This window comes from Chrysoperla carnea, chromosome 1 (assembly GCF_905475395.1).
Source record: "Chrysoperla carnea chromosome 1, inChrCarn1.1, whole genome shotgun sequence".
Taxonomy (NCBI): Eukaryota; Metazoa; Arthropoda; class Insecta; order Neuroptera; family Chrysopidae; genus Chrysoperla; species Chrysoperla carnea.
This window is the reverse complement of record NC_058337.1, coordinates 84,085,873-84,098,312: the sequence shown is the minus strand read 5'-3', so window position 1 is coordinate 84,098,312 and position 12,440 is coordinate 84,085,873. Positions and strand designations below refer to the sequence as shown.

At 29.9% G+C, this 12,440-nt stretch overlaps 1 protein-coding gene across 1 annotated transcript in view; it reads left to right on the top strand.

Annotated features, from left to right (window-relative positions):
- LOC123304993 (gamma-aminobutyric acid type B receptor subunit 2) overlaps positions 1–12,440 on the top strand; it is a 70,543-nt gene that overhangs the window by 945 nt on the left and 57,158 nt on the right. The gene's annotated exons all lie outside the window — the stretch shown is intronic.

The following is a 12,440-nucleotide window of genomic DNA, read 5'->3' as shown; positions in this document are numbered from 1 at the left end:
TTATTCCACTTTATCAATTTTACAAATACAAATAATAGTAGTTTCTAAAATGAGTTCCACAAGGGCTCACAAATGCCTTCCCTCTTGAGTTTCCATGTTGCACCTTGTTTATGACATCAACGTGAATAGATTTTATTTCAAAGGGAAGAAAATGGAAATCCATTTGTATAAAAAAAATTTAAGATAAAATTTTGTACTCCGCAGTTACTAAAACTTCTAATAGATCTTGAAAATAATAATTTCCACTGGCAACGAGTACTAAAAATTTAACCTTTTCGAGATACGGAGATTCAATTTAACGCATAGGTAATAAACGCTCCCCGCGAGCATGATATTCGTAAAGAACAAATGTCACAAGTCTATTTTTAAAGACATATTCCTAAATACTCCATATAATAGAGCAAGTCCAAAATTTTTTAATCTCTTATTTATTCTATATATAAAATTGGCAGAATCCGAATCGAAATAAGAAAAAAAAGCTACGAATTATATTTTCCTGCGTTATATTTTCTTACATTTATATAATAATAATAATAATAATAACAATAATAATGGGGTTTCACCTCCGTTTCTCTGACATATACGCCTTACATTTATATCTGTTAATATTTAGGTAGTATTAGATACATTAAATTTTCAATTATAATTTTTAGTATATATTATTAAAGTAATCTCTATGAGTAAAGAGATCCCTTGGGATTTACAAATAAATAACATTATACAAGCAGTAAGCTGGAAAATTGTTAGAATATGTTGAATTATTAACATCATTTATTTATATCTTTTTAGCAAATAAAGAAACTTACTTTCTGAGAAAATCTGAAAATTCAGGAAATATAGTTTATGAAAATTTAAAAAGCAGCTATGAAGGGCGTAAAAACAATTGTGGTTAATATAGCCAATGCAACGTCCAATTTTGATTTTCCGTTTTTTTATACAATACTATTAAAACTAATAAACATTTTTTTATAAAGTTCAAATTTAATAAAATTTTTGATTAAAAATTCAGTCACACTAAAATTTTGTTTAACGACAAACGCGTTTGTTATTCATATAAACAAACGTTTGTTGTTCATATAAGCAAACAGCTTATATGAAAATCAGATATGTCCAATAGAAATCGGACCAATAATAATTATCAAATTAAGTTAACTATAATTATATTCATAGATAAAATTAAAGTTAAATCCATACTAATATTATAAATGCGAAAGTAACTCTGTCTGTTTGCCTGTCTGTCTGTCTGTTACTCTTTCACGCCTAAACGGCTGAACGGATTTTGAGGAAATTTGGTATGGTGATAGATGATAACCTAGAAATGGTCATAGGCTATAAATAATCACGCCATCGTTCTTAGGGGGTAGGCAGTAGGCAGATAACTAAATTGAGTTAGTGATTTTTAGTCGTTTTTGTTGGGACTTTTGCTCTTTCACGTCTAAACGGCTGAACAGATTTTGATGAAATTTAGTAAGGTAATAGATGGTTACCTAAAAACGGATATAAGATCAAAATGATCACGTCATCGTACTTAGGGGGTAGGAAGTAGGCAGAAAACTGAATTGAGTTAGTGATTTTTTTATGGTTTTTGCTGGGAGTTTTGCTCTATCATGCCTAAACGGCTGAACGGATTTTGATGAAATTTACTTAGGTGATAGATAGTAACCTAGAAAAGGATATGGAATATGGGGGGAGGGGTGAAAGTGGGAATGTTGCCCAGCAAAGCGGGTAGTTCACAGCTAGTTTATTTATATAGTTTTAACAATGATAACTTCTATTTTTTTAGTAGGTACTACTATCCAAAATACAGTAGAGTCTCGAATATCGGATGCGATCAGTAATCGCAACACTTTTCACCCACTTGCAGTTTCCACATCTATAGCTGCAGTCTCTCTAAAATGATGTTTGTCTGTCTATACATCCAATATGATTCATTTTAATGATTCTAAAAACACATTAATAACATAAAAAAACAATGTTAAATTCTGTGTGTACAGTCTCCTTTTAATATATATATTCCAATGAATTTTTCCATACAGCCACAGTAATCAACCCCTTAATTTCTTCGTCTAGATTCCTTCAATCGTGACATTTTAGCAGCAAGTGAAATTTTGTAATTTTTGATGCCGAAATCGGACCTTGAAAATAATGCATCTTTTGAGAATGGGTTATAAAAAAAATTTGCAAACGACAATTTTCGGTCATTTTTCCACCTACGCATCGAAATCGAACTTACCTGACGTGAATGGATAGGTTTTTTTTGAGATCTAGAACTGACCGATTTAATATAAAACCGTTTTTTTATTTTTGAGAATTTTTTACGTTAACTTAGTGATTGATTAGCCGTTAACAAAAATCACTATGCTTCTTGGCTTGTTTTCTTCTATAACAACCTATTTTTTGTTTTCTGATAGCAATTTTGTCAAATTGAATATTGGGCCTCTGCAGATTAATTGGATTAAATGATTTATAGCAAATTTTCTTGCCGATGATGGAATTTTGAAAAGTCGATATATTTTAAAGAAGACGAATAAAAATTATCATTTGATAGTGTTCATCTAATGCCATTTATTCATTAATTTTTGAAGAAATTTAAGAAATTACATCAATTGATATGAATAGTGTTTATCATAATATAATTAATTCTAATTCAGTTTATGATTAATTTTTCTAATGATTCATATTTCCATTTTATTTATAATAAATAATCTCATTTACCATTTTTACCTAAAAATGTCTCTGAAAATATTAGACCCACAGAAAAATTGAGTGATGATTAACTTACATAAAAGTTAATACAGTAGAATCTCGATAAGTTAAACCTCGGTAACATAAAAACCTTAGTTACTTCAAAAAATACTACGTTCCCTTCCCATCAGAGCCCAAAACCTCTATAGCTTAAAATACGCAACCTCTATAACTTAAATAAATAATTTCTGTTAGGCCCTCAGTAACTAAAAGAAATCTTTCCACAACCTCTATAACATAAAATTGTGTGAATGAGTCATTTTGAAAGAGTGTCAAAACAAATGGTTTCGATATTTATTGCTTGCACGTTTTTACTTGTTAACGTAAACAATAACATTACCTATTGTTTGCTTTATCTAAATTCTTCAAAGCTTTGCGGTGGTTAGCTTTGTTAGTTATAAGTAGACTAAACCTTTAGTTGTTGTTTTATTTTTATGTAATGTAAGTAATGTGAATAAATATGATTACATATGTATTTAATTTTCAGTATTTTATTGAACCCATCCTTCTGATGCATTCAATAACATAGACCCTTGATAACTAAAAACCTCTATAACTTAAAATATTTTTTGTTTCCCTTGGACTTTAACTTATCGAGATTCTACTGTATAATTAAAAAACAAAAACTTATATCTGCGTATCTGCAGTTCCTAATCGAAAATACTGATGTGCTGATAATTAAACTGTAAGTTTGTCTATTTTCATCTATATAATTGAATTTAATATAGTTTATCTATCTAGTTTATTTCGACCGTCACAACTATCTGAAATTCTGAATAATTATGCTTTAATTGTCACTTCAATGTTTTAATAATGTTCGAGAATAGTCAAGTGTCTACGAATGTCGTCATTACAGAGAATCATTTGGATAGAAATGTCATTACTATAAAGATTCCTTTGGATTGAAATTGTTGAAGAATTTCATTCCCATAATTTAATTTCATATGTCCTCGGGTTCACACAGATTTCAGATTTGATTTACACACAGGTAAATTATTTATTGATAGCATGAATTTTGTACACTGAAACCCAATGTAATTTACCAATACCTATTCGAAAATTTGAAGTTTAGTTTATCTTGGATCATGTTTCAAGTAAGACTTTTATCCTAGCATTATCAAGTATCTGAATTCATAATGTGAAAAGTTAACATTATTAACTTCCCAGAGGAAGTTAATGTAATGGGGCCGATTTTGAAAAATTCCAGTTTTACATATTTCCGCGGTTTCAAGGCCGCAATATCCGAATCAAACCTTTTTAATTCGATGTCTGCGTGTGTACGTATGTGCGTATGTTCGTTCGGATTCTTTCGCCTTGGTTATCTCGCGAATCAGTTATGACAGTAACACATGACTGGGCTTATTCGACACGAAATCGCGTATTTAAGAACTGAGAAAGCAGAATTAGTTGAGGCGTTTTTTAATGGTAATAAAAAAACTGGAAAAAACTGAATAAACAGAATTTGAAAAGTGGATCTTTTATTTTTGGAGATTATGATCGTTCCAGCAGTACATGTTCGAAGAATAATCTATGAAGGCTGACCTTTTTTTAAAGTTTTTTCCTCCTCTAGGAAGGTAGTCGTGTGGACTACAGGGGTCGCACTCACACGACTTACCACACCGACTATGTACTGCCAATTTATTTCATTTGGACTACATCGACCGAATTGGTAGCTCTCGGGTATACATCAGTTAGCTATAAGGCAGTTGGTCTGTGAATATCTCTCCAGGGTACATCAATAAGTTTAAAAGAGTTTTTTAATGAAAGTTTAAAAATAAACTGAGATTATTGATAAACACAAAATATTAAATCGTTGTGTATTCAAGGATGAAAATTAATTATTCTGTTATGATTTTTTGTAGTTATATTTGTATGACATTGAATATATTTAGTGTGAACTAATTACATAAAGTATATACCGGGTATAACAAAAGTTAGGAGATGGTCCAAAATTTCCAAAAAAGCATTTTTTCCAAAAATATTTTAATTTAAAGTTGGTCATAAAAATTGATTTTTTGAGCATAAACGTGTGACCTAGAAATGAGTATGGAAGGTCTTACAAAGGTCAGCTTCCAAATTTTAAAAAAAAATCCCAATTTTTATTGTCGATTTGTGTAAACGACATAAAAAAAAACATTCTATTCGAAATATTTTTTTGTAAACCAAATACTTACGGCAGATATCGAATGAAAGTTACATAAAAGATGGTATTCTATGTATTTTATATATTTAAAAAAAAAAACTAATACCATTCTTAAGTATGTTTCTTATAGGAATCTTACGGTGCTCTTAATTATGATATAGAACTTCGGAGACAATATTCAAGGATATTCGAAAAGCATCGTGTGCGTAGTTTTTTATTTGAAAAAATTTTTTTTCTTGCGATCAAAGTACAGTTTAGAATATAAAAATGCCAATGTTGGCCCTGCCAATGTACCAAAGGGTATTTTTAGTTTTTCCGAGAGTTTCTTCAACCTATTTCCAAAGTCAACGTTTAGATCAAAATTAAAAGTACCATTAATTTCCGAGTTAAAAATTACTTAAAATGACCTTAGCTCTTTAAATTATTGGATCACCAAACAAAATTACCATCTCTTTCGCTACTTTTGAGGTATAATTTTTTATTCGATTTTTTCCGATCTACAAAACTATTCGACTAACAAGAGATATCGTGTAAATTATGTTTTCATTTCTATATCTTTGACACGAATCGACAACAAAATTTGGGGGGATTCAATTTGAAATTTTCATGAATACTTATATGTTCACTAAATAGATTATTTTGACTCTTAAAACTCATGTCTGAAATATTTTTAAAAAAAGTGCTTCTCTGAAAAATTATTTTGGCTGTACTTTTGCTTTTGTTACACAGTGTATACAAAAAAGCATTTATATTTGACAAGAATAGGGCACCTACTTGTTTGAATTTCGTTTCAATAAACCATTAGTCATCTTACATTACATTACAATCTGGATTGTCATGCAATTTTCTATAGTAGGTATTTTTGTATTGAATGTTAGTTAACTGTTTGTTCATAATAATGTAACAGGAAAAACAAAAAATAAAATGGAAAGTGTTTTTCGTAATGATCATAAATTAAATAGATAAATAAAAAAAGTGTTTTTTTTCTTTTGTAATTATGAAGGCACTTTTTGCCAGAGGCGGATTATCCATAAGACAAAGTAGACACGTCAAGGTTACAAAAGCGCGTGGACGTTTTTTAACAAACATAAAATTAATTGATTCAATAAGTTTTCAAAAAATTACGGTCCGTTAATATTAACATTTGTATACACTTATTCAAATGTATGACAGGCTTATTCATATAATTTATGTTGAAATGGAACGGAAAAGGATACGGAAGCGAAAGCTTAAAGCAGGTGAATTTGTCAAAAGGATTACTTCTTCATTATCTCGCCGGGAAACATTCAGAGGGATAATATGTCCATTAATTATAGGCAGATTTGTGGTTAAATTTCAAAAAAGGCAAGAACTATACAGCAATTTTTATACCACTTGACCAATTTGAACACTGAAGAAGTTCAAAATAGAACAAGTATGTTTGTAACGATGTATTCTGGCGATTTAGAAAAGTACTATTTTGATGAATATATCCATCGTGTTTTACAGCCCCGAACAATGTACGTGATTTTGCAGGTTCAAAGAAATAAAGAACTTGAAACTAAAGATCTTAAAAAAGGTCATTATTGATAGGTTTATATTTCGGGAGCGCTAATTTTTAAAACTGCCTATGGGCGCAAAATTTCGTAAGCCGCTTCTGCCTTTACTAAAATTACTTTTAATATGCCATGGGTTGGTTCGCAGAATATAACACGCTAAATCTGACATTTTTGATTCTCCTTGCTTACATGCCATAGTCCGCCACGTTTGTATAATTATGTCATGCTTGCTAATCATCCCATTCCCGTATCACATTCGTACATTTAGTTTTTATAGACTTATAATTGAATACTTTTTTGTGTTTTACGAATTAAACTAATACCAATTATTTGTGGAATGCACCGTTTATTTGAATATATTAATTTTTTTACCTAACCAAATTGATGTCTTCCGGATTGTTGTCATAATTAACTCAAATATTATGGCAAGTGAGCTCTTAGTTATTTAGCATGTGATGAGAATATGTTGCTATTCAGCTAGATAAAGGTTGCTATTACTAGGTTGATCGTTTTTAGGAGCTTTCGGTATGACTTCTGTTCTGTTTTTATGTTAAATTATTGTCATCCGATTTACAAATAAATTTAAAATATTTCTTTCTTTCTATCGCTTCCACCATATTTTGATTAACAAGTACTTATTCTAGGATCAGATCTTCACTGGATCAGATTTTGGCTTGATTGGCTTGTATTAAACTTTATACTTCATTGCATTCGCTATCGGAGTGATAAGTGCAGCCGTACCACTGCATAATTACCTTCTAAAATACTAAGAATGCCTTTGGATAGCTGAACCGGATATGTTTCAACAAATTTTACATTAAAAAATATTTGATTGTCATCACTTTGAATATTAACATATAAATGTAATCAAACTGACATTAAACGGAAATCATTCGAATAGTTTAAGTTCTATTACACGGAAAATAACAGCTGTACATGGTGGTATGTATGTTTGTGTCTGTCATATAAAAAGCTTTCGTGCACAATATACCTACAATAATGTAGGGAGGTGCATCGTACTATCAATATCTACAAAAAAAACTACAAACATACCACATACTTATAGGTACAAACAATTTATTGGTATAAGTAGTTTAAAATTTTATACCATGCATATATGTAATATGCAAGGTATACTAAGTTTAGTCCCAAGTTTGTAACGCTTAAAAATATTGATGCCACGCACAAAATTTTGCTATAGGTGTTCATAGAATCACCTAATTAGTTCATTTCCGGTTGTCCGTCCGTCCGTCCGTCCGTCCGTCTGTGGACACGATAACTCAAAAACGAAAAAAGATATCGAGCTGAAATATTTACAGCGTACACAGGACGTAAAAAGTGAGGTCGAGTTCGTAAATGAGCATCATAGGTCAATTGGGTCTTGAGTCCGTAGGATCCATCTTGTAAACCGTTAGAGATAGAACAAAAGTTTAAATGTAAAAAATGTTTTTTATCAAAAAATAAACAACTTTTGCTTGAAACATTTTTTCGTAAATATCACTGTTTACCCGTGAGGGCGCCAATTAGGAGGCAATTTTATAGTATGTACCATACTTGAATATCAGGTATGTATGTGTCACATGTATGTATGTGTTATGTGATAAAGAAATCAACACTGCATGGTATTTCAACAATTCATTCAGTCAATTGTTTGTTTTCACTTGTTAATTTTAAAATTAAAGAAGTTTCTTTTGACTGAAAATACAAAGCGAAATGTTTGGCGTTGCGTTTAGAAGGTAACATTCATGTAGAATACTTGTTCAACCTTCATAAAAAAAGGAAAAATGATTGACTAACTGTGTATTTATGTCGGGCATCGTACCTCCCAGAAGATTGATAGACAATTTTTTTTTATTATTAACACGCTTTTATTAGCTTGGTAGATGACAATACAATAACAGATTCCTGATCAGGATTTTTTACGATTTTATAATTATTTGATATAATTCTGGTGGAAGCGCAGATAAAATTCCAGAATATTAAAAATTGAAAACAAGCAATATCTTTTATAGTTTTGGAAAAATTTGTTCTATCTCTAACGGTTTACAACATGGGTCTTACGAACCAGACGAACCCAAACTTTGTTTTTACGTCTTCAGCGCGCTATAAAAATTGATATGATTTTTCTTTTTTGAGTTATCGTGTTCACGGGTGGGCAACAGGAAAGGGACTAATTAAGTGATTTTTTGGACAACTTTACCAGAATTTTGTTCATATCATCATATTTTAAAGCATTACAAACTTGGGATAAAAATTAGTATTCCTTGATATATACACGATAGGTAAAAAAAGTAAAAGACCCTAGCTGAGCTAAAAAGTAAAAATTAAATAATAGTTTAAAAAAACTAAAAATACACGCTTTGTAGTTAGCTAAACTAAAATGTAGAAAATAATTTCGATTTTCTACTTTTTAGTTATTATTTATTTGACTTCTCGTTTAAGCATGATGAATGTTACTGGGTGGGCTGTGGCTATGTTTAATGATTTTATCACGATTTAAAGATTATTAATCTGTTCATTTGATAGGCACGCTTTAACCAGTTAAGCTACCATACTCAAATTGGTAACAGGTAGAAAAAATTTTTTAACTAAATGACAAGTACACTCCTGGCATAGCGAAACGATCTCCTCTGACTATGCGGAGGTTTCACTGTTAAGTTTTTCCATTGCTAGAAGTACTCTTATCTAATGCTTAATCATCGTCTATATGTCAATAAATATTCAGTTTTAATAAAATCAGTGACGATTTATTCGAGAGTATAAATTCTTCGATTTCATTGAAAATTTGTTAAGAAAACATATCGAAAAGAAAACGTGATACAAATTAATCACAGATAATCTTTTGTATTTATTTTCGATTTGTGTTGAATTTTCTTTTGATATTTTTTAAGCACAATGATGTTGAAAAGCCCTAGGGAACCATTTATCCAGATAAACACTGTGACCTCCTTATTTCTATTATATAATGTATTTTTATTTAAAATCAATTTGTGTTCCATTGTTATGGATATACAACCTCTAAGATTTTGATTTCAAAAGGGAATTTTGGTTTCCATACGGGCACATAAATTTTTTTTGCTACAGTTTTTTATATTCAAAATGATAAAAAACAGCACCTAAACAAATTTTTATAGTCGTTCTAATCGGAATGTCTTTTTTTTATAAAAGTACGTTTTATTTTCTCTTAGAAAGTAATTTTAACATCTCGCAAATCTGAATAAAAAATTTATGCTAGGTATATTCGATGCGTTGGGAGTGACGTATTATTTACAGTGTTAAAACATTATTTAAAAAATAATTTAAATAGTATTAAAGTGTTAAAAATGTTTTGGACAGTGGCGAAAAAATTATGCGATCAATTGGAAGTACGAATTAATAGGACTCGCTTCTAGTAAATTTGTTACAAACTTGTGGGAATTTAAGAAGCAGTTGATACAAATTTGAAATTTCCCAGTTAAAATTAATAAAAAGAAAATATTTATCCCAAAGTCGTAGAGAATAAATTTTACTAGAAGTTATCATGACATTCTTTTTTCTTTCTAATATTATGAGAGGTATTTCCGATATAATGTCAACAAAATTTGAAATATCGCGGGTAGTACCTACCTACCCAAAAATATTAATTATTTTCAATTATTTTATTAAATTACTAAATTCTGAAGTTCATGGCTATAAATAGTTTTTTCTGAAATTGTTGAACAATAGGGATTTTCAGTGGCAGTAGCTGAATTGACAAGAGCCCCGTCACAGAGAGGGAAAAGCGGACCCACCCAGTCTTTCCAGACTCCAATCAATGATGCACATGACAATATAAAATATTAATTATATAGTTGAGATATTAGTTGAGATATACGGGAAAAAAGATTTTCAACAAAATTCCCAGTCAAATTCACAGTCTCTTACGCGCTTTAATTTTTGAAAATGCTTCTAAAACTTCACTCAAATCCAAGTATAGTTTCTAATTTTCAGTAATAGATCATTTCACAATTCAAACTTAAGCTTAGAAAAACATTCTTCACCTTTGGATGAAATTGAGAATTATAATTACATTGGCGCATGTGTTGAATCTTTTAAATTAGGAATTCTGTTATTGATAATGTACATTTAACATCACAAAAAATTTCTTGTAAGCATGTTCGAGGTTTGCTAGCTTCGGGAGTTGACTGCTCTTTCCTTTTCATAGCTTATGGGACCCTCTAACCTCGGGACCCTGGTGCACTGCTAGTCCTATGAAATATACGGCACTGTCCAAGTAGCGTTTTGACGCCAGAAAAGCTTACCCAGCAATGAAATAAATAAGAGTTCGGGAAAGTAGAATTTCGGAAAAATAGCGTGTGCATTTTGTAGGAAAAGCACAGTCCCGGACCCTTATGGTAGCAAATATCATAGTCGTTCGGAAATGTATTGCTTTTCCTACTAAATATTCTCAAACTACTATTCTATCAAATAATACGAAAAAAGAAACGTAAATAATGGAAAATTAAAATTCTTTCATCCTTTTACTTAATTATTTATAAGAATTTTGTTGAATTTAATTAAATATAGATACTCTACGTATACAGAATTTCTTTCCTTTAGTCTAAAAAAATATCCACATTATTATTTTATTACACGAAAGGGTTTCCAATTACAGTAAAAGTTTTTTTAGTTAAATTAGCAATAATTGAATAAAAGTTTGTGTTTGGACTAATATTTTAATCAAACATGGATATTCATGTCTAACAAAGTCGCGTTATTCTTTTTGATCCCTTTGAGACAGAATGGTAGGTATCTTTGACAAGCGCAGACTACTCTGGCTATTTTAACTAAAAGACAAAAGATCAGACCCTAATCCAGCAAGTTTATCAAATTTTAATTTCTTTCCAATAGACAAGATTTTCAAAAACCATAAATTTTGGATATTTAGAACGAGCACATGATTCATTTTACAATAATTATTTAGATTTCATGTTTTTTCAAAATGAGTATATGATGCTTCATAGAAATAAAAATTTAGCACTGATATTATTTTTGGACAATAATAATAAATTAAATTCCTAGTATAAATGCCAGTGGTGTAGCTAAGTCTAGGGACTCAGTGCATAGGATCTAGGGATTCAGTGCATAGAGAGTAAAAAGAGTAAAAGCGGCCCCTACCCCCATAGGTTGAACTTATATTGACCGATTAGTCCTCAAATTTATAGAAAGGGATAAGAAAAGAATACAGTAACTTGAACTTATTCCTAGTAGGATAAGTCTATACGTCGTCTTTATGAGAGATAGGAGCGAAATGTGTTTAATAAAGGAAAATGGAAATAAATAAACAGCGATGCACATGACAATATAAAATATTTATTACACAGATGAGATCAATAGGTGAAAAAAAATTTGTTTCAACAAAATTTCCAATTCATCCATTCACGGTTTACAAGATGGATACTTTTTCATTTGATTGAATGAGCAAAAAAATTCCATTTTAAAATTGACATATTTCATTCAATTTTGAAGCTAAAAAGTCGACAAAAAACGAAACTGTACAGAAATATTTCAGCTAGAAATTTTTTTACTTTTTTTTTATTTGTTGCATAGTTTTTTTGTAATTTGTAAAAAAGTGATTAAAAACCCCCAACTAACCCCAAAAAGGAGGTTAAGTACGCCCTTAAGAGAGATCGACTTTTTTTACAAAGTGTTTACAACTTAATAAACAACTGTGGAAAATTTCAAAGATGCATTAATTTTTTCGTTATTACCATGATTTATTTAATTTTATTAGACTAAAATAGGAATTATTAATGAAAATCTGAAATTGAGAAATAAATAAATCTCTGTTCATTTTCTTGAAGTTGTATTTTTTATATCTTTTTTTCATTTCATCATTGATACTGCTTGAAAGAGACTTGAAGTATAGCTAAAATATATCTTTTTATACCATGTATATATGAAATATATCCAAGTATACTTAGTTTAGTCCCAAGTTTGTAACGCTTAAAAATATTGATGCTATGAACAAAACTATGGTATAAGTGTTCATAAAA